Below are 23,628 nucleotides of genomic sequence, written 5' to 3'. Positions count from 1 at the left end.
CAAGAATGGACTAATACAGCATCTTCTCCAAATTTAAGCACCTGCCTTCCCATCATTCATTTGAGGTTTATCTAATATTTCACTCATATGCTCACAAATACTAGTTCACTATGTAAGATCATTTTATATATTCCTTATTTTATTCATTTCTGTAAAGTTCCTGATGTTTTTCTTAATTAAAATCCCTATTATTGGCTTTTACCCACAACATAATTAGTTTCAATGCTAAAGAAATATTCTTCAGTTTTCATAAATAGTTGGGCAATTTGTTTACTTCTATATTTTTATATCTTAAAGTTATCAGTACATTGACATGTCCTGAAACAACAGTTGTGTTTATTTTAGAAGTGTATGCAACTGAAATAATATAGTCAGTGCTATTTAGTGCATAGCTTTTCTTGATCAATTTTATTTTTGTGAGGTTTATCCCTTTGTGTGAATGTATGTATGTGTGTGTCTTTTTATACTGCAATATATTCCTCATTATTTTTCATGTGTAGTATTAAATGGAATGAATTTATGGCATTAAATAATTTTATTTATCTTAATTAATATTCATTAATTTTTTCTCGCTAAACAAACACTATTTTGATTTTTTCTATATTTTAAAAACTATAAACTTATAGAAAATTTGCAAGAATATCTGCATCAGTCTGCTACATATATATGTCTCTCTTTTTCATATATATAGTTTATTTTATGACTTACCATATCAGTGTAAGTTGTAGACATTATTACACTTTAACCCTAAATACTTTGGAGTGTTTCTCATAAGGAAGAAATTAAATTATCCTACATAGCCGCAACAAAATCATCATATACATTTAAAGCTATTTCAGAACTCTTATCTAATTTAAAGCCTATATCCAAATTTCTTCAATTATTCAATATTATCATCTTTCTTTTATAGCTTTGTTGTTGTAGTGTTGTTTTCTTTTCTCTCCTTTTTTGAGCAGATAGATCCAATTTATATCACCTTGCAATTAAATCTAATATAGAACTTTTCTTACAGATTTCTTTTATTATTAGACTTTTGCATTTTGTGCTCCAACACATTTTTAATGAAAATAAAACAAGATGAGACAAAGCAAAAGGAAAATTATAGTGCCCTCTGACAGCTAAGTTACTTTGTTTAAGAAAGACTGTATGAAAACCCAAACAATTTGTCACTCCTTAGTAGAAAATGTCACTACTTAAAAGCAGTCTTTAACTTCACTAAGAATACATGAGGAAAAACATATGAAATTTGTTGCTAATTGACTTCTTCCCCCAGTGTGAGAGCTGCTGAGTTAACTCCCTGAGTGTGCTTTGCATCCCTCATGCCGGGGTCCTCTGCCGTGGTTCACGTTTTTTTCTGCATCCTGTGAACTCTTCAGATGCGGTACCTTCAGGGAAGGTTAGAAACCCAAGAAACTGCAGTATAAATAGTCAGAACCTGAATGAGCAGAAATTCTATGAGATTTTTTTTTCTTTAAGGATTTTAATATATTTAAAAAATAATCTAGAAACTATATATTAAACATGATCAATATTAATCAATGTAAAATGTAATCTTGTAATTATGTTTGTCTTTGTGTCATTATTATTATATACTGTTCCAGAAAGAACTGACTCTACTCCTTCACAAACAAAATGGGGATCTTTCTCATTTTCTGATAATCTCTGATTTTTATATGAGAAAACAAGAGAATGCAGGGCATGTCTCAGTCACATTACTGTATCTACAATAGGCTTTTTCTTCATTATGTTTTTATTAGCATTTTTCAAGACATCATTTATTTTGTTTCTTCATAATTGTGTTGTATCTGCATATAAGAATCTTTGTATATTTTTAATTCTGATTTCAAGCTAATGTTCCAGAGAGTAAAACAAATTTGAACCCTCTAATGAAAATTCATGTGAGCAATTTGTCACAAGTAGAATAAACACAATGGCATTATAGTTCTCCAGTGGGGGGAAATATTCACAGTAACATTGACTTTTTGATAGGGTGTGTTTGAGTTTTCTGTAATTACTTTATGTAAACTTGGCTGTAAATCTGTTTATTTTCCTGTCATTTGAATTACAGATTCTGTGTTCAGTCAAAACAGGAGATAGTTTGCTATATAATGTTAACATTCCTGTCTTAGTTTTATGATGCCCCAAATGTCGATATGAATTACATAGTGTGTCCTGCTGTGAGCATCAGAAGGTATGTAAAAGTTCAGGCAGAGAAGGAACTGAGCATTAAATGATAGTGACTGCCTTTTATGGACAAGTCTGTCATTTTAAAAGTGCATAATGTGGCTATTTTATATGATATACATGTTGTTAATTTAGGACAAGGTCTTTCTTTTGTATTTTTAGGTAACTAAAATTAATTATTTCATAAAACAGTAGGAAGTATCATGGTAATCTGTGGTTACATAGCATTTGTTGTCTGGATATTAAACGAAGACATTCTGTCAAAATGTTTATGGAAAGTCTGATTTAATATCAGGAATTTCAAAATAGTACCTGATATGGAGGAGGAGGGAAGGGTGGTAGAGAGGAAATAAGATTAACTTTGTCCTGAGGATTAGTGATACCTGCATGGCAGGTACACTGGGATTCATGGAAATTTTTTCTACTTTTGCATATATTTGAGACTTTTTAAAGATGAGGCAGGAATATTCCAGATGAGTTTGCTACCATTTGGGGGTAGCTGAATGACTCCAGGTTGGATAAAAGGTCTTTCCTCTAATGCAGAACTGTGCAAAACTATCCTTGAATTTCTGACACCGGCTTCTGAGTAAATACATTTTTTTCAATGAGAATGCAAAATATTCATGACAAGTATTCTCAGATCGAGGGTTTTCTTGCCTTTAAATATTGCTGTCCAGTGTGGTCATCTGGTTGAAATGAAGAAACGGAATGTGTGCATTAAAAATAACCTATCCTATCCTATATGACAATAATATACCAGCTTAGTCACTGAGAACCCAGGAGAAAGTGGCATAGTAGCCAAAAAGCCAAGCACAGAGATTCTATTAAAGGAGAGCTGGGGAAATAGAGAGAAGGAAAACAACTCTTCAAAAAGTACAAAAATAAGGGGAAAAATGTAAGGTTGTATAAACATTGATTTGTCTGTTTGTTTTCAAGTAGCAACAACTGACTCTATTCTGCCTCCTTAGAAAAGATGAAAATAACGCTTGATGCACTACTGCCCAGAGTAGTCCTGTGGATAAAAAATGAGAAAAGGGAGCTCAAACTATTTGGATAGAATTTTGCAAAAAAAAAATAAAAAAAAAATAAAAAAATGTCATTCCCTTCCTAAAATATAATTTGTATCTAAGGTTTAAATGAAATAAAACATCCTCTGGTTGCAGGAGACTGTTTAATGATTTAGTCCCTAAAACTTAAAAAAGATTAGACTAAACAATAAGACTTTTATATTTCATGGTCTCTAACTCTCACTATCCACCCAATTTCATGCTGACCAGAGGGAACACAGCTGCCTTATTGACCCTCGGGTCTAAACCAGTTTTTGGCATGTATAGGGGCTGATTCTAGAAAAGGGTCTTGTCTATTTGAAAGCATACATGCTGTAACCATTAAACTGAAGGCTAATGTTCCCGTCTTTCCAAGACATCTGCTCACCTTATTAGAAATTCCTTTCTCCCTCGCCACGTTAATCGCTGTCTCACTTCTAATCAGTATACATTGCAAGTCCAGCCTACTCAATTTACGTTTAGGCATCATGACTCCCGTGGTGTAGTGCCCTGGCTGCCTTCCCAGAATGTATTATTGGTGACCCTGTTGTTCTCTTCTTTAAACACAAAGTTAATTATAACTTGTTGGCACCTCTAATGATATCTGATGACCTTTGAGACATCATACACTCCCTCACTATGCTTCTAACAAACAGAGCAGAGTCTATGAGAGAAAGTGTCCTCTACAAAAAAGCCAGATCAGACAAGGGCAAGCTGAATGGTCTCTTCTGATCAAGGGAGACTGCAGACAGTATATTTGTGAGGACTCAGATCCTAGGGAATGGACTGACTCTGATGTTATTTCAAGAGAATGGAACACCTATAATCTCACCTCTAATTAGTATGTGCTAGACTAAACACATACTGGAGACATAAAGTTAAGAAAAGAGGTTTCTATGCCACTGCCTAATTTCCTTTTTTAAAGACTTGGATTTTCACAGACTGATGTAATTGCTCATCTTTAAGTTAGATTTATTTGTTAATTTAATTCAGTATGCATCTAGATGCATTAGATATCAGAACAATTTTAGGAAAAGCTATTACACATTATTTTCAGTTTAGATATCCATAAATATATATCAAAACATAATATATGTATTTAATCATAAAAATTTGTTTTCTTATAGATTATGAATTGTACAAGACAACACAGTAGCAAGCATAATGGATTCGTATTTATGTGATATTCACAAAATGTGAGTGATGAATTTTAGCAGGTTATGTATCATCTCAATCAATGTTTCTCATAAGTATTCATGGTATTTGCTATTGATAAATGAAACTTTCTTGATATGGTACATTTTTCTTGTTGTAGAGTAAAAGTGAGTTTTTTTAAAAATAGAAATATATCTTTAATTATTCAAAATATTCATAGATAATGGAATACAGCTATTTTGTATTAAATGTATAAAAAGTAGAAAACTAAGCTGGGGACAATGGTTCACTCCTGTTATCCTAGCACTTTGGGAGGCCAAGGTGGGCAGATCACTTGAGTAATCAGCCTGGCTAACACGGCGAAATCCCATGTCTACTAAAAACACAAAAATTAGCTGGGCATGGTAGTGTGCACCTGTAGTCCCAGCTACTCGAGAGGCTGAGGCAAGAGAATTGCCTGAACCTGGGAGGCAGAGGTTGCAGTGAGTTGAGATCGTGCCACTGCACTCCATCCTGGGTAACAAAGTGAGACTCAGTCTCAAAAAAAAAAAAATAAATAAAAGGAGAAAACCATTGTGGATCTTTACATTTTATTAAAAAGTAAGCCACATACAAATACATAAAATAAATATACTTTCATTCATTGCAACCTGAAATATAAGTATATAAGTATGTATTATATAAGTATATAAAAGTATGTTTACCTTACATACAATACATTGATGAATCTGAATCAGGAATTTCATGGATAAAGAGTAAATATGTACAAAGTTGTTATTTATTGTAATTGTGTTTTGTTACATGAATCATGATCTATAATTTTACTATATATTAGAAATTAGTTCATAAATCTTCTTCTCCAGAATATGGCATTTATTCTGAAGACATCATATATAATTTGTATAAGTGAGCTATGAAACATATGTGAAAGGAAATATAATGCAAATAAGATGACTATACAATTATGCAATAAAGGACAGTAAACAGGTTGATAACAGTTGAGAGAAAGAGGAAAGGAAAAGAGATGTGTTTTCCATGGAATACTATGCAGCCACAAAAAAGGATGAGTTCATGTCCTTTGTAGGGATATGGATGTAGCTGGAAACCATCATTCTCAGCAAACTATCGCGAGAACAGAAAACCAAACACCGCATGTTCTCACTCATAGGTGGGAGTTGAACAATGAGAACACACGGACACAGGAAGGGGAACATCACACACTGGGGCCTGTTGTGGGGTGGGGAGAGGGGGGAGGGGGAGGGATAGCATTAGGAGATATACCTAATGTAAATGACGAGTTAACGGGTGCAGCACACCAACATGGCACATGTATACATATGTAACAAACCTGCACGTGGTGCACATGTACCCTAGAACTTAAAGCATAATAAAAAATACATAGATAAATAAATAAATAAAAAGGCCACAAGTCAAAAAAAAAAAAAAAAGAAAAGAGATGTGTTTGAAAGACAACAAAATGTTGAGCTCTTAAGGCTATCACATACCTTTCTGTCACCAATTAACCTTTAGACTTCTATTTCAAGAAGTCACTTGTTGGAACAAAGATTCTACAGAAGCAATTGACAGATTTTGTTTCCCAGAAGTTACTAAACAAAGTCAATTATAGCAGAGTGGCCCCAGAGACCCACAATGTGTGATATTTACCTGTCAGTTGGCAACAAATCTTATTGCTGAAGGAAAGTAGGGTAGTATTAACCCAGGGCCTACCACAGCATAATGAACCCTATATTATAATTTTTGAAGGACTGGGATGAGGCACAGGTGGAAGAGGAATGATTGTGTTATGCTCTACTTTTAGCACTTGAACAGAATGCGGGAACTAGTAATTATGAAGATTTAGTGGTTGACTGGCTTCTGTGTGTCTTGGAAGTCTTAAATAAAAAGGTTTCTGTGGGCCAAATAGCAACTCAAGGCATGTCGTGGAAGCCAGAAGGCCTCTGTGGCAGAGTTTAATGAGACATTCAACTTTGACAGTCATAGAGCAGAGTACTACAAATCAGCCTGCAGATTTAACCATAATGATAAAGAATCATAAATTTTTTTAAAACATAGAGGTTTGACAGATCTTGTAAAATGAAACTAGGGCCTGGTAGGGAATGAGGGACAGACTTGGATCACTGCGTGTGAATCATTTGAATCCACAGATCCCCTGAAGCTCTTAGGGCTGGTACAAGCAACACAGACCTCATTGCTGAAAGACAGAAGCCTCCTCTTGCCTGGAGGACCTTAGACACACTTCCCTGATGCATATCTTATACACTTACGTATCAGAGAAGAATTAGAATAATATTCCAAAGAGAAACTGCTGGGGTAGCAACCAAGGTGCCGTGGTCCACAATGATCCATAGTGATTACTAGTACACTATAGTGCTCTGAGGGGTAAGATAGATGTTCATATGACACGTTATTGTTTAACTTATACAAGCAAAAGAAACTCAGTATCTGTTATTGCTGCTTCAATAGAAAAATCATGATCACTACCATTTATCACCTGCAAAGGATTATTATTTCAAGAAACTCTTGTACCACAAATATTCCTCTAATGTATTCTAGAAAATTGTGACTTGACTGTTTACCTGACTACTGTCCATTAGAAAAAGAATAATACCTATTTTTTTTGATGAATGGACACAGATACCAAGGTCTCCAAAATGTTAACATGCCACTCCTTGCTCCCGACCTGTTTGATTTAGGATTTAAGAAGGTCAGGTGATAAACGGATTCCTAGTTCTAGTATATCTCACAATAGGTTCAATGGGCCAGTGGTCTTACCCTCTGGCTATTTACCTTTTTCTTAGATGTATAACTGGTATTAGTCTGCTTAGCAATTGGCTAAACTCTCACAAGGATCCCTAACTTGTGACAGTTATGTCCAGAAAAGCTAAGTGAAGCAGCACCTGACATTTCATTCCCCAGATGGAAGAGTAAATCAGAAGCATTACTGCACCCAGAGAGGAATTTAGAGATCATTGCTACCCTTAAAGACTTATTATGGTTATCCCCATTATATCAACACTGAATTCCCTAATTTCAGCTAGTTTCCCTACACACATGTGCTAAGAAGCCCTCAACTGAATAATTGAATGAGACTCAACAGATCTCTGCAGTCTGCTTTCGGTAGAAATCTCTCCTCCCTAGTATCCCTCCCTGTGAATGCTAGCTAGGTGCCTTGACTTACCAGGCTCACAGCTTGATCTACTTAGCTCGCAGAGTGTTCAGGATTGTGCCTGGGTTCTGCTCCTTCCTGTCTCATGTCCTGGAAATTTTCTGCAGCCAGTAAGTTGTAGCAATCATAGGTCTCACCTAATCTCTCTCCCATGGATCACTGCCCTTTATTGCCTGCTGTTGCTTCATATTTTGTCCATTTTTTTTCTTGGTTTGTTTCAAGTAGAATCAGAAATATGGCCTCTGTTATTCTGTCTTGGCTGGAAGAGGAAGTTGGTGATTGGGTTGATATAGTGTGAGATATGAATGGCTGTGAGTGGTCCATGTGGTGTGTGTCAGAATCTTTAGTGCCTTGAAAATATACTCTCTGCCCAGGTCTCTAATTCCCTCTGCTGTGTTAGCAAGTTCCTGTGCAGGCTAAAGCACCTCACTGCAAGTTTCTGCCCATTTTCTTCACTGTTGTGCTTTAAAGACTTTTTTTCTGAAGTCACCTGGCCCACAAACGGGCCCGTTGGGAAATACAAGGACGTTATTGCCTTTCAGAGAGGGAAATTTATTCTCAATAATTGGAGAATGGGAATTAGTGGTAAAATATGCTAGTCTTTTATCCACGGCAGAGTCTTTAATTAAATCTACACTGACACTGAGAGTGTCCATTGAGAGTGACTCCCGTTCTCCACGGTAGCTTCTAGCTCAGTGACACACATTTTGTTTTTCTTCTCCTCTGTCTCATACTCCTAGAAGCCTCATTCTTATTTCCTTAGAGCATATCCCAAACAAGTTACTTACAGCCAAATCTTTGTCTTAACCTCTGCTTTTAGAGAGAATCCAAGATAAGATATCACCTAATTTAGTATTTATGTTACATTGTATCAAAAAATCTTGAGACGTCACTAGAAAAGGAGTGAATGTCACTCCAAGATGCGTATTACAATATACCGAGCAATACTCTTCCTTTTTGGAAGGAGAGAATGATCAAGTCTTTATTATAGAAAATGGATAACATCCCATAAAAGAGACAGGAAATAGTTACCTCGTGTAAGGCTGAAGAATGATTTTATAACTGCTGTTACTCGAGAATTTTAAATTGGCAAAAGGGGTGTGTATGAACCCTCCACTGATAAAGGGGTGGGTTTTCTTATATTGCCTGAGTCAATTATCATCGCCTCGACCTCTCCCCTGAGATATCGTATGACTTTCATGGGTAAAGCTGAAAACTTCATTTCCCAGAGTCCTTTCTTCTGTAGTTCTAGACAAAGTCAGTTTATGGGAGGCATTCACAAAAAATCTAGAAGTCAGAAGAGAGAGAAGATTTAGAAATAAGAAGAGAAATAGAGGTCATCATCATTTGGAGGCAGTTGCAGAAGTGGGGTTCACTATGACTTCACATCAGACTTGATGAGAGCGTTTATATTGATGCTTCAGATTGAGATATTTGTGAGCTCTGAAATTTAAGATTTACAATAATTTCTGAGAACCACGAGAGCAACCGTGTTGTTGTTGCAGACTGAAAACATGAGTGATGACTTTGCTCCTCTTTGTTCCAGCAATGATTGAGTAAACCTGTACTTCTTTCCATTTAAGCCCTTCATGTATGAACACAGAGGAGCTTCTGATTTCTGGCTGATTGCTACAAGGGCCATGCAGTAGTGCAAGTCTATCTGCTTCCACTTTTGTTGCCACTCCCTAATGCCCACAGCAGTCAAAGATGTCTACAATAGAATTTTGATCAGATCACAAACCTGATTTTAAAAAAAGAACTCCTTAATGACATTCAAATTTTATAAAAACTTTTATTTTAGTTTCAGGGGTACATGTTCAGATTGATTCCATAGATAAATTGTACACCATGTTAGTTTGGTGTACATATTTCATTGCCCAGGTACAGCAATCTCATTATTGGGTATATACCCAAAAGAATAATGACATTCAATTGATTGGAGAATAAGGTCTTGTAGGAATTTGCCTGTGATCACCTCTTCAAGTTGTAGTGAACCACTGTCTTCAAGATATTTACAATAAAGCCATCCCATTTTCTCTCAGTTTTAAAAACATACTAAACTCCTTTCATCCACAGAACAACCAGCTTTCCTTTTTTAAACCTAATTTTTATCACCTCCTGTTCTTTGTATGTAATTCCTACTTGTTTTTCTTATCTCAACTAATAAATCACCTTCTTAGAGAAGTCTAACTCCCAAGAATATAATCCCTGCCTATTGTACGGTATAATCTCATTGTGTTTATCACAAATGTAATTAAGTCTTTGTATATATATTTCTATAGAAAATAATTAGTTACTTAAAGAGAGATATCATGTCAGTCTGGTTTACTTTTTCATTTCTACCATATTGCCATATTTTCTTTTTAAATTTTATTTTTAATTGACAAATAATAATTGTAAATATTTTAAAATAATGTTATAACATACATATATATTGTAGAATGCTTAAATCTGGTTAATTACAATATTCATTATCATTATTTATTTGTTGGTAAAACATGAGAAAAGCTCAGTGTTGGGAGAGAAACTGAGGCAGGGCTTGCATGTCTGCTAGACTTGCTGGCTCCTTGCTTCTAGCACTCCCATCATCTCAAGTAGCCATATGTTTCTCATTCACTTGATACACCATTTCCTTTCAACCCCTACATCCTCACCACCTGTTCTTTGTTTGATCACCAATAAATAGCTTGGGCCCCAAGAGTTCAGAGCCTTTGCAGCCTCCAAACTTGCGACGGCCTCCTGGTCCCACTTTCTCTCTCAAACTATCTTTTTCTCATTCCTTTGACTCCGCCAGACTTCTTCACCCCCACTATCTGGTGTTGGGTCTGATCACCCCAACAAAAATCTACTTTTTTAGTCATTTTAAAATATACACTATATTATTATTATTAAATATAATTACCATGCTGTGCAGTAGATCACTAGAACTTTTTCCTCTTGTCAGTCTAACTAATAATTTGTACCCTCTGACTAGTATCACAACAACTTTGAATAAAAGGTGAAATCATATCAAGAATCTGTTCTAACCACAGTGATATAAAATTAGAAATTTAAAAAAAAAAAAAAGAAACTTTGAAAACTATGCAACTACATGAAAATTAAACAACATGCTTCTGAATAACCAATGGATCAATAAATAAATTAAGAAGAAAATTAAAATACTTTTTAAGAAAAATGAAAATGGAAACACAACATACAAAAATCTATGAGATATAGCAAAAGCAGTACTAAGAAAAACGCTTATAACAATAAATGCATATCTCACAAAATAGACCCAAATAAACAATGTAACATTGCACCTGAGGGAACTAAGGGAACTAAAAAAACAAAGCTAAAAGTAGTACAAGAAAATAAATAATGAAGATCAGAGCAGAAATGAAGGAAATTGAGACTAATAAAAACACAAAAGGTCAACAAATGAAAAAGTTGCTTTTCTGAAAAGAAAAACAAACTCAACAAATGATTAGCTAGGCTAATTAAGTAAAAAAGGAGAGAAAATCAAAATAAATCAAATCAGAGCCAAGAAAGGAAACATTACAACTCATACCGTAGAAATTCAAAAGATCATTAGAGACTGTTAGGAACAACTTATATCAACAAATTGAAAAACCTGGAAAAAATGGGATAAACTCCTGGACACACACAACATATAATGATTGAACCATGAAGAAATAAGAAACCTGAACAGATCTAAAATAAGCAATGAGATTGAAGCAGCAATAAAATAATTTTCCATCAAAGAAAATAGAAGACCTGATGAATTCACTGCTGAATTCTATTAAAAAAACCGTTATGTCATTGAAACTATTTGAAAAAAAATGAGAAGATAATATTTCCAATCTCATTCTAACAGGCAAGAATCATCCTAATATCAAAACACAACAAAAAAAGAAAATGATAGGCCAGTATCTGTGATGAACCTACATGCAAAAATTAGTAACAAAATACTAACAAACAGAATTCAACAACACATTAAAAAGTTTATTCACCATCATTAAGTAGGATTGATCTCGAGGAGACAAGAATAGTTTAACATATGCAAGTCAATAAAAATGACACATCACATCACCAGAATCAAAGATAAAAAAACATATGATTATTTCAATAGATGCTGAAAAAGCATTCAATGAAATTCAACATTCCCATATTACAAAATCTTTCAAAAATTGAACTTAACATGATAAAAGCTACGTAGGACAAACCCACAACGAATATCATACTATTGAGAAATAGAAAATGAGAATGGAAGAACAGGTAATGAGAAAAATGAAAACCTTTCTTCTAAGATTTGGAACGAGAAAAAGAATCCCCACTTTCACCACTTTTATTCAATATAGTCCAGGAAGTTCTAGCCAGAGCAATTAGGCAAGAGGAAAAAAAATCACAACATCAATATTAGAAAGGAAGAAATCAAATTTTCTTCACTTACAAATGACATTATCTTGTATTTAGAAAAACCCAAAAACTCCACCAAAATATTACAAATAATAGATGAATCAGTAGAGTTGCAGGGTACAAAATCAACACACAAAAATTGGTAGCATATATATGTACTAACAAATCAGTCTGAAAAGTATTAATAAAGCAATCCCAGGAGTTGAAAAGGTCTGCACTGGTAACCAATATTTCCCACATCTCTCATCATGTCCATCCATGCATCCAAGTCTGGTACAGTGTTAAGGATCTTGGAAGCACTGCCAACATGTCTTATATTGAAGAAACCCCTAACCAATTCCTAGATGTAAACTTTCATGAGAACCAGAAGTCTGTGGAAGTGACAGAAAGTGACCTCAGAAATTTATTGTCTGAGGTCAATCGGTATCTTAATTGTGGTTGTTCAGGGGTTTCAAGATTACCAGTTCAAATAAACAATAGATGAAGTTCTAAAGGAATTTTTTGAAGACTTGGCAAGAAAAATCATATGGCCAAACCCTTTAAAAGTATGAAAAATTAATGCCAGTCCTAAAGAAAAAAATATGACAAAAAAGAAATTAGAATTTAAGTGAAGTAAGATTGAAATGGGCAAGAAGTCAAAATATATGAGAGAGATGTTAAAAAACATTCACTAACAATGTTTTAGATTCACATATCTTCAATTACTATGAAACTCCAGCTACCAATAGAGGAGATATCAATATTAGTAGGTGATTATTTGGCATCTTGCAAAGATGACACTAACGAAAGCTCAAAATATGAACCTGAGCCTCAAGAGCTACAGTTTAGAGTCACATGCAACAGGGCAGGAGAAAATATTGCTTGACCTCAAATGAGGTCACAGAACATTTTGAGGGTGCTGTTCAAGATTAATTTAAATGGAAGGCTGATATGACCAACTTTGACATGAAAGTTTTTTTAAACATCCATGATAATGAAATTATTGTGGACATTGCATTTACTGAAGAGAGTCTCCACTGAAGTAATATCATACATTTTGGACCTATTACTGTTAGATCAACTCTTGCTTATAATAGGATCTGGATCTGTGATCCTCTGTCCTATGATATAATAGTCAATTCAATTTGTGAAAGAGGGGCAATACCAATGCAGGGAGCTATGGAGTAATCTGACTACTACCATATTGTTGGTGATAATAATCCACTGGCTGTGAATAGAGCAGCAAATAACATAAAATCTTTATTGAACAAGAGAAGACAAATTAAAGAAGGCAAACCATCCCGGGGTTTGCCCATAGAGGCTGTTCAATGGGATATCTGAAGTATGCCATTGAGAACTGGCTCTGTGGAAATTATTGTAACAGATTTGCCATTTGGAAAAAAAGATGGGAGGATCCAAAAAGAGAAACCGGAACATTTACCCATCTTGCCTGTGGAAGATAATCTGTGTCTGTATGACTACAACAGGCTGAGCTGTACTACTTACTCAGGACATGAAATGCTTTACCAAGGTATTATCTGGAATGTGATATGTACAGCAAAAGGCAAATACAGACTGGGTGTATATTGGGGGTTTTCATGCTGTGGTTTATGTACTGATACATATGTCTCAAGCTTTTGTTTATCTTTCAGAACAAGATGGAGGAAGAGGAACTCCTTGCTGATTCCCAAAAATGAAGATGACTAATAGCATTTGTACTTCCCCAAAATGGAAAGTTTAGCATGACTCTGAGAGAAAAATAGTGTTAACTAAAGTGCAGTCTGCATGCTTTAATCCTGTTCAAAGCTCTTCACCCTGGTTAACCAAAGGTGTGAATTACAAAACATTGCTAAAAGAAATCAGAGATAACACAAACAAATGGAAAAACATTCCATGTTCATGGATAAGAAGACTCAATATTGTTAAAATATAGACATATTGCCCAAAGCAATTTACAGATTCAATGCTATTCCTATCAAACTACCATTGACATTCTTCATAGAATTAGAAAAAAAATTATAAAATTTATATGAAACCAAAAAGCAGCCCAAATATCCAAGGCAATCCTAAGCAAAAGAACAAAGCTGGAGGAATCACGTTGACCAACTTCAAACTGTACTACAGGGCTACAGTAACCAAAACGGAACAGAATAGAACTGATATAAAAACTGAAACAGGACAAATGAAACAAAATAGAGAACCCAGAAATAATGTCAGACATCTACAACTATCTGATCTTAGACAACATCGACAAAAATAAGCAATGGGGAAAGAACTTTCTATTCAGTAAATGTTGCTGGTATAACTGGCTAGCCATATGCAGAAGATTGAAACTGGACTCCTTCCTTGCACCATATCGAAAAATTAACCCAAGATAGATTAAAGTCTTAAATGTGAAACCCCAAACTATAAAAATCCTGAAAGACAACTGAGGCAATACCATTCAGGATATAGGCACAGGCAAATATTTTATGTCAAAGACACAAAAAGCAATGGCAACCAAAACAAAAATTGACAAATGGGACCTAATTAAGCTAAGCAGCTTTTGCACAGCAAAAGAAACTATCAATGCAGTAAACAGGCAACTTATAAAACAGGAGAAGACATTTTCAAATTATGCATATGACAAATGTCTAATATCTAGAATTTATAAGGAACTTAAGCAAATTTACAAGTGAAAAACAATGCCATTAAAAAAGTGGGCAAAGGACATGACCAGACGCTTTTCAAAAGAGGACATACACGTGGCCAACAGCCATATGGAAAAAAGAGTCAACATCACTAATCATTAGAGAAATTCAAATTAAAACTGCAGTGAGATGCCATCTCACACCAATCAGAATGGCTATTACTAAAAAGCCAAAAAAAAAAAAAAAGAACAGATACTGGTGAGATCATGGAGAAAAGAGAATGCTTACATACCGCTGGAGGGAATGTAAATTAGTTCAGCTATTGTGTAAAGCAGTGTAACTTAAAACAGAATTACTATTGACCCAGCAATCAAAGAACACACAAAGACACATGCATGCACTATTCATTGCAGCATTATTCACAATAGAAATAATGATGCTGGGAAAACTGGTTACTTATATGCAGAAGAAAGAAACTAGATCCCCGTCTTTCACCATATGCAAAATTTACCTCAAAATGAATTGAAGACTTAAATGTAAGACCCAAAAGTATGAAAATAATAGAAGAAAACACTGGAGAAATGCTGCAAGACATCAATCTGAGCAAAGATGCTTGGGCAAGAACTCAAAAATAAAGTCAACAAAAGCAAAAATAGACACATGGTATTACATCATGCTGAAAAGCTTCTACACAGCAAAGGAAACAACACAGTGCAGAGATAATTTACAGAATAATAGAAAATATTTGTATACTATGCATCTGACAAGGGATTAATAACCGGAATATTCAAGAACCTCAAACAATTCAATAGCCAAAAAAGAATAAACCCAAATAAACAAACTTTTAAAATGAGTAAAGGATCTGAAAAGACTCTTCTTAAAAGAAAGCATAGAAATAACATCATCTGAGAGAAAAATTTTCAACATCACTAATCATCAGGGAAATGGAAATCCAATCCACAATGAGATATTATCTCATCAAGTTAGGTTAACTATTCTCAAAAAGACCAAAAAAAAAAAAAATGCTAGAAAGGATGTATGTGAAGAATGAGGTACTCTTGTACTGTGTTGGTACGAATGTGAATTGGCATAGCCACACTGGAAAGACGTATGGAGGATCCCAAAAATACTAAAAATAGAACTACCAATGATTAAACAATCTCACTTGGGGTATGTATCCAAAATAAAGGAAAATAGCATTTGGAAAAGATATATGCAGCTCTATTCACAATAGCCAAGGTTTGTTATCAACTGAGGTGTCCAATAGCAAATAAATATGTAAAGAAAATGTGGTATATATACAAAATAGAATATTATTCAGCTGTAAAAAGAATAAAATCCTGTCAATTGCAGCAGCGTGGATAAAACTGAAGGTCATTATGTTAGGTTAAATAAGCACAGACAACAAATATTGCATGTCCTCACTCCTATCTGGGAACTAATAAAATGGACCTCATGGAAGCAGAGAGTAGAATGGTGTTCACTAGAATCTTGAAAGGGAAGAGGATAGGGTGAAATTAAGAGAAATCGGTTAATGGGTACAAAAATACAGTTAAATACAAGCAATAAGTTCTAATTATGATAGTACAGTTAGAAAATTATATTTAATAATGATATATAGAATATTTCCAGAAAGCTGGAAGACAAGAATTGCAATGGTTCCAAAATAAAGAAAAGATAAATTTTTAAGGTGATAGATATCCCATTTGCCCTAATTTGATCATTAAACATTTTATACATGCATGAAAATATCACATGTGCCCCATAAATATGTACAACTATGATATATCGATTTAAGAAGTGGGGGTAACAAACATGTACTCCACGTATCTAAAATAAAAGCTGACATTTTAATTAATTAATTTATTTATTTTTCATTCCAATAGGATTTAGGGGAGCAGGTGGTGTTTGGTTACATGAATAAGGTCTTCAGCGGTGATTTTGGAAATTCTGGTTTAACCAACACCCAAGCAGCATATATTGTACCCAATGTGTAACCTTTGACTCTTCACCACCCCACACCCTTTTCCCTGAGTCTCCAAATTCCAATGTATCATTCCTATGCCTTTGCATCCTCATAGCTTAGCTCTCACATATGAGTGAGAACATACGATGCTTTCAAAACGCTGCCCATTGTTTTTTATGCATTTTAGTGTGTTCGATGTGGCCTTTATGCTCAACTCAGATGTCATATAAAAAAGCTTCTAAGTATCACTTGTCAAGGCAATTTAATGTGTTCTGATGACTTTTTAAATGTCATATTAACAATTTAATGAGCTGAGACATATAGCTTACATCCTGAAATAGATTTCATCTGAAATCGTTTACACATTTGTGCCATTTTTAAAGAAAAAATTAGAACTGTACCCTCCACAACTTCACATCTCACTCGGACTTGAACCTGTGTCCTAAAGCTTCCTCACTTTCCCACTATGCTTCAACTATCTTAATGCCCCTCTCAGTTCACTCCTGCTTTGCTTTTGCACTTACTATTCTCTTTACAAGAAAGATTTTGCTGTCTGATATTTGTGCTTTATTTCTCAACCTTCTTCAATTTTCTGCTTAAATTTCACTTTCAGAGGGATCCTCTCTTACTACATTGTTTAAACTAGAACTTCTTCATTCTGACCCATCAAAATTGTCACTCTTTAGGTCCTTATCTCATTTATTTTAATTTGCAACACTTTTCACCACCTGACACATTACATGCAATTTCCTTTTTTAATTTGTCTCACACAACAAAATATAAGCTAGCTATAAAAACACCAATATTATTTTGAATATCGTGTGTTTTCTCAATGCTCAGAATAGTATCTGACTTGTAGAAGGTTGGTTAATATATGTGTAATGATTGAATGAAATTAATAGCATTTTATTTTTCAGCAATATTTCTAATATTTAATTATTTTGTCCTTGTTCAGGATGATATGCCAATGCAATTTAATATTAGTTAATTTAATGAATGTATTTTAAAGCTGCTACTGAAAAAAAATGTATTCTCTGGCTAAAGCAGTTCTTATTCTTTGAAATAAATAATTTATGACTTCCAATGGCCTCATCAAACTGCCAAAGTGTAATTGTGGTTACAAGAAAATAATGGAAGCTTGTTTAAAATTAAACATTGTGTATTTTATAGATCTAGAGAGCCTCTCAGTAAGTTCCCTATCCTCTATACCACAATATAACACATAGGCGTTTTCTAAATCAAAGCTTTTACTATGTAAGTGGTAAAATAAATCAAGTAATTTACCAATACAGCAAAAGTTATTAAATCTTTGTTGAAGAAAATGTGACATAAATTAGAAACTTCCTTTGTAAACATGGCACCATCAGGGCAACAATCTACTAACACCAAATAAAGATTTTCGGGAGTGTCGAGTGGATTTACAAATCATGTTCCTCCAGAAGAAAATATCACTTTCTGAGCCTGACAACACTCATCCAAGTAGCAGCTGTGCTGTAACCCTAGTCATATGAAAATAATAGAATTGAGATGATGAGCTATCTAAGGTAGAAATAGTATTAATGTGACATTTTTATAAATAGAGATACAACAAACTATCATAATAAAGAGAATAGGCAACAACAAATCAAATTCTTCCGTCTTGACTGGAAGATAAATGTTGGTCAATCAATCTTTTAAAACTGTCTTTTGAAAAGAAATTACACTATCAGATGCATTTGTTACACTACCTTGTGATACACTGATGCTCTATTAACACAGCATACACTGATTCTTTCTTCACCTGAGTAACTTTAATTACTGCTTCTCATTTTCCTACTGTGGCTGAAGCCCAGTATTTTGATGCAAGTGTTATCATATAAAGGGAATATTTTTATATAGAAATGACAAACTGCCCTAATATATCACAGTACAACTACTCTACTCTAGAGTACCAATAGTGAGGGCCATAAATAAAGTCTTGCTTCTGCTAAACAAAGGAACAACAGCAATGACATTAACTGTCTGGCTGGAAAACACCTAAGTGAATATTCTCAAAGGATATCTTAGATGATGGAAAAAAAAATGGAAAAGACCAGCCCCTTCTTGAAGTTTTTAGAATGAATTCAGAATATGCCTGCATAATTGTCAAGGGCAATACATTTTCCCCATGTAAGTTTATTGTTTAGATATTGCAAGTCGAGAATGAAAAGCATTTTTGCATGCTTTTTTAACCTATGAAATGTACTTCAGAGAGCCCTATTTCTAATCATGAAGTCATATATATATGTACATATATGTGTGTATATAGGTATATGTATGTATATATATATTAGTAGTTATTTTTTGTACATCTATTCATTGTTTTCTTTCAAAGCCATTTGGCAAGGTAAAAATAAAGGCTATTGTTAATTATGCAACCACTTTTTATCAATCTCTATGATATTCTGAACCAGCAAGATATAGTGAGATCTAACCATGGTGAAATAAAATAAGTACTAAAATGGTCATTGAATGTTTCTTTTCCTTAATTTTTTTTGTTTTGTTTTACTTCATTTTGGTGTAAAATGTAGGAATATGAAAATAAAGCTTTATATAATTGTATCTATACTTTACCTATTTGTAGCCTATCATGCTGCACTAAGATTTTTAGTACACTAAAATTAAGAGCAGTGACTGAAAAAAAAAAGGAGGAAAAAGGGTTATGAATAGCAATAAAATATCAGTGCAAATAAATATATATGTATGTAAATGAAGTTAAGGATTAGGGAAAGATATAATTATGAGAATAAAGATTACATAATTGCTTCAGTTACCCTTCAGTTTGAATCTTAGCTTTCTAAAAGCCAAAGAGAAATGGAAACAAACGTTTTATAGTCAGTAAAAAGACAGGAGTGCAGATACCTTAAGGAAAGCAAGTAATAAACCTATTGCAAAGATCTCAAATAATATTACCACAGTACATATAATATGTTTACAATGAGGAGTATATTGAATAATGCCATAAAAACTGTTGGTGTCCAAATCAGGAATACATTTTACATTATTTTTAATATGATTTTTGACGACAAAAAAATTTACTATTTTATTAGTTTGTGCTCACATTGCTAATAAAGAGGTATCTAAGACTGGGTAATCTATAAAGGAAAGAGGTTTAACTGACTCACAATTCCACATGCCTGGGAAGGCCTCACAACCACAGTGGAAGGAGAATAAGGAGCAAAGACATGTCTTGCATGGTGGCAGGCAAGAGAGTGTGGGCAGAGAAATTCCCATTTATAAAACCATCAGCTCTAGTGAGACTTATTCACTGTTTCAAGAACAGCATGGGAAATACCTGCCCCATGACTCAATTACCCCTTACCGGGTCCCTCACCCTATGCATGAGGATTATGGAAGCAACAATTCAACATGAGACTTGGGTGGGGACAGAGCCAAACCATATCAACTGTAATACTGTTTTGGATCATATTATTTTAGGACATTGTTTTTTGGTGTGAAAAAAAGTACAGTTCTCTTTAGATAAAAGGGTATGCTACTTGAAAAACGTATCTGTTAACCCCATATCTACATTTTTTAAAATGCTTTTAAGAAGCTAGATAGAAGACAGTTTTTAATAGTATTCTCTAATGATAATCTGGATTTAAAGTACTCTTAGCTGTTGAGTGAGACCATAATGTGTGAATGATGGGAGACATCTCACTCAGAATTGAGTCCAAGGAGCACTAATCCCAAAGCTGTATGGGTTTGGATGAAGACGTGCCTTCAGACAGAGCAACCCTTTTATTTTTTCTCATAAAAAATGTGGATCTAGTTTAGCACATGAAAGATTGATTACCTAGATATCTGAAATGATAAACTGTACAGCATGGTCAGGATCATTTGAGCTTGATGATTTCAAAATGCACGTCATTATCACTTGCTTGCAATAGCATATGGTTGGACACCAACAGTTTTTATGACATTATTCAATATACTCCTCATTGTAAACATATTATATGTACTGTGGTAATATTATTTGAGATCTTTGCAATAGGTTTATTACTTGCTTTCCTTAAGGTATCTGCACTCCTGTCTTTTTACTGACTATAAAACGTTTGTTTCCATTTCTCTTTGGCTTTTAGAAAGCTAAGATTCAAACTGAAGGGTAACTGAAACAATTATGTAATCTTTATTCTCATAATTATGTCTTTCCCTAATCCTTAACTTCATTTACATACATATATATTTATTTGCACTGATATTTTATTGCTATTCATAACCCTTTTTCCTCCTTTTTTTTCAGTTACTGCTCTTGATTTTAGTGTACTAAAAATCATATGCAGCATGACAGGCTACAAATAGGTAAAGTATAGATACAATTATATAAAGCTTTATTTTCATATTCCTACATTTTACACCAAAATGAAGTAAAACAAAACAAAAAAAATTAAGGAAAAGAAACATTCAATGACCATTTTAGTACTTATTTTATTTCACCATGGTTAGATCTCACTATATCTTGCTGGTTCAGAATATCATAGAGATTGATAAAAAGTGGTTGCATAATTAACAATAGCCTTTATTTTTACCTTGCCAAATGGCTTTGAAAGAAAACAATGAATAGATGTACACAAAATAACTACTAATATATATATACATACATATACCTATATACACATATATACATATATACACACATATATGTACATAGTAAATTCTAATTTGAGGAAAACTCTTTATAACTTGAAACTTCAAAAAATAGTTTATGTTGATATTTGTTTTAAATATATTCTAAGACAGATAATGATAAACACGTATTTCATTTATCTGAATGTCCAGTCACCATTTGAAGATGCCTGTCTGGCAGCCTTCTGTCTTTCCTATCCCTGGCACAATAAGGGACAGATGTATTCTGCAATCTTGTGACAACTAGAAAAATTGCATACATGTGCAAGCCATTCCCTACCAGCAGTGTTATATCCACTGAAAACGACTAGTATTGGGGTCACTATGATGGAAATCAAAGTACCTGGTCTCTGGTTCCTAGATTCTATTAAATAGCAATAAATGTCTCACTTAATCTGTTAAATGAAAGATAGTTACTATTGTTAGTTATGATTTTTGATAATGCCAAATTAATAAAAAACATATCAACAAATTATAAAAAGATTCATTTCTATTTCATGTTAGTAATTCTCAAATTTATTATACTTAAAATGTCTATATAAATATCATTCAACAAAACCTTAGTTTCACCAGCTGTGTATTGCTTTTATTAAAGAAAGGCACAATGCACTGTGGTGATATTTCTACAATCTGTTGAGGTTATGTTCCATAAACCACTTAGAGCCAAAAAAGACATAGCTATTGATTTCTGTAAGTAAATCATTATTTCAGTGTAAAATGTTTGTCCATGTGATTGCTCGCCCATTTAGCAAATGACATCTTACAGTACACTAATTGCTACGTCGGTTAATTCATCTCCATAGATATACTGTTAACCACCAAAAGAAACCAAGAGAAGTGGATAACATAATTGCATCTTAAAAATATAAGTATAACCTTCTGTATCATCCTAAGCCTCCTTTAAGACAACAAAATAAAACATAATTTCCAATAGCTTTTAAAGCAATGGTGCTTCCCCAATAGGCAGTTATATTCTAGTAATATTTTCAAAAGCTTTACACGAATTTGTAGATGTTATTTTCTTCATAGATGTATAAGTAATTTCCATTTCACAAGTCAAAACATTTTTAAACTGTGCAGTCTGATTGTTTTCACTGATCCATTTGATACAAGCAGGCAAAACATGTTAGTATGTAGGTTCAACCCTAGATATTGTGCCACAGTTATGCTGTATTGGTCAGTGGATACTTTCAGACAAATCTAGACGTCATCCCTTTAATCAAGATCTCACAGTCTTATGGTTGAAACAGATTTATAAACAGGTAATTTGAATACAAAATGTGTAATGTTCATAGAACATCATAGAGTCATAAATTAGGGCACAATGTAAGCTAAAGTAGCACAAGTGACTATAAAATGTAAACATTGAAATATCCATGTGTTCAAATAATATGTTTATTTTTCATTCACATAAGTATCAAAAATGGTGTTTCTGATTAGTGCCTGCAGGAGTCGGGGGGCGGGGGGAGGCGCTCTACTCTACTGAGTCACTCAAGAACTACAGCCTTCAACAGTTTCCAGGGTCATCTAGGTGATCATTTCAAGCTAACAAAAGTATAGAGAGTGGGTAAAATGACATATCTGCTTCCCTAACAAGCATGGACTGGAAGTGACACCCTTGATTCATTTGGTTTTCCATGGTTAAAATCCATTCAGTTGGCCGTCTCTAATTGCAAGAGAGGCTGGAAAGTGAAATCTGGCTGAGGTTTGAGAAAGAAAGAAAGGAAGGGGGAAAAAAGAGGGAAAGAAAGAGGGAGAGAAAAGAAGGGAGAAAGAGAGAGAGAGAGCTTATTTTCAGAGATTACATAGCACTCTGTCACTTTCCTCTGTGTTAAAACTAAAAGAAAAAATGCCACGCAGCTGTAAGCAATAGGAGATTTTAAAGGACTTTTAATCAGAGAAGTAACATGATCAGTTGCACATTTTGGATGGATGACTCTGGCACCTGTGCGTAGGAAGGAATTTGGGGGTGGCACATTTCTGGGAAATTACATTTTTAGCCATTGATTAACAGCAAGGCTGAGCAAGAAGAAATAAATCATAGCATGAGTGTCTAGTCTAAATATCTTTCAACTGAAGAACTGGGGTGTATAATAAAAAGTAATTTTAATGGGGGTCAGAGATTTTCATAAAACTCTGCTGCTGACATTTTGTCTGTCAAGTAGTAACTTTCTGAGCCTTATATAAGTAAGAAAAGTTACAGCAGGCAAGTTAGAAGAGCCCTTTCAATTCTACTATTCTAGTGAGTCTTTGGAAGTATCAGATAGGATGAATTAGGGCAGCTCTAACATTAACCACCTGACTTCATGAGGAACATACAAACCAGTCAGTGTATGTCTGAAATGGTAGTAAAATATATGAGGGTTACTACAACCTGAGGTGGAGGATTGGTGAAATAAATATTCGATTGGATTATAAAATATATAAAAGTGAGGAAGAATA

At 34.0% G+C, this 23,628-nt stretch overlaps 1 pseudogene; it reads left to right on the top strand.

Moving 5' to 3' along the window:
- Positions 1 to 12,274: 12,274 nt before the first annotated feature.
- LOC117096745 lies at positions 12,275 to 13,630 on the top strand (annotated as a pseudogene).
- Positions 13,631 to 23,628: the final 9,998 nt, after the last annotated feature.

The sequence above is a fragment of the Trachypithecus francoisi genome, unplaced genomic scaffold (assembly GCF_009764315.1).
Source record: "Trachypithecus francoisi isolate TF-2019V2 unplaced genomic scaffold, Tfra_2.0 Lachesis_group14, whole genome shotgun sequence".
NCBI lineage: Eukaryota > Metazoa > Chordata > Mammalia > Primates > Cercopithecidae > Trachypithecus > Trachypithecus francoisi.
Note: the sequence above shows the minus strand (reverse complement) of the source record. Positions and strands in the feature narration are given on the sequence as shown.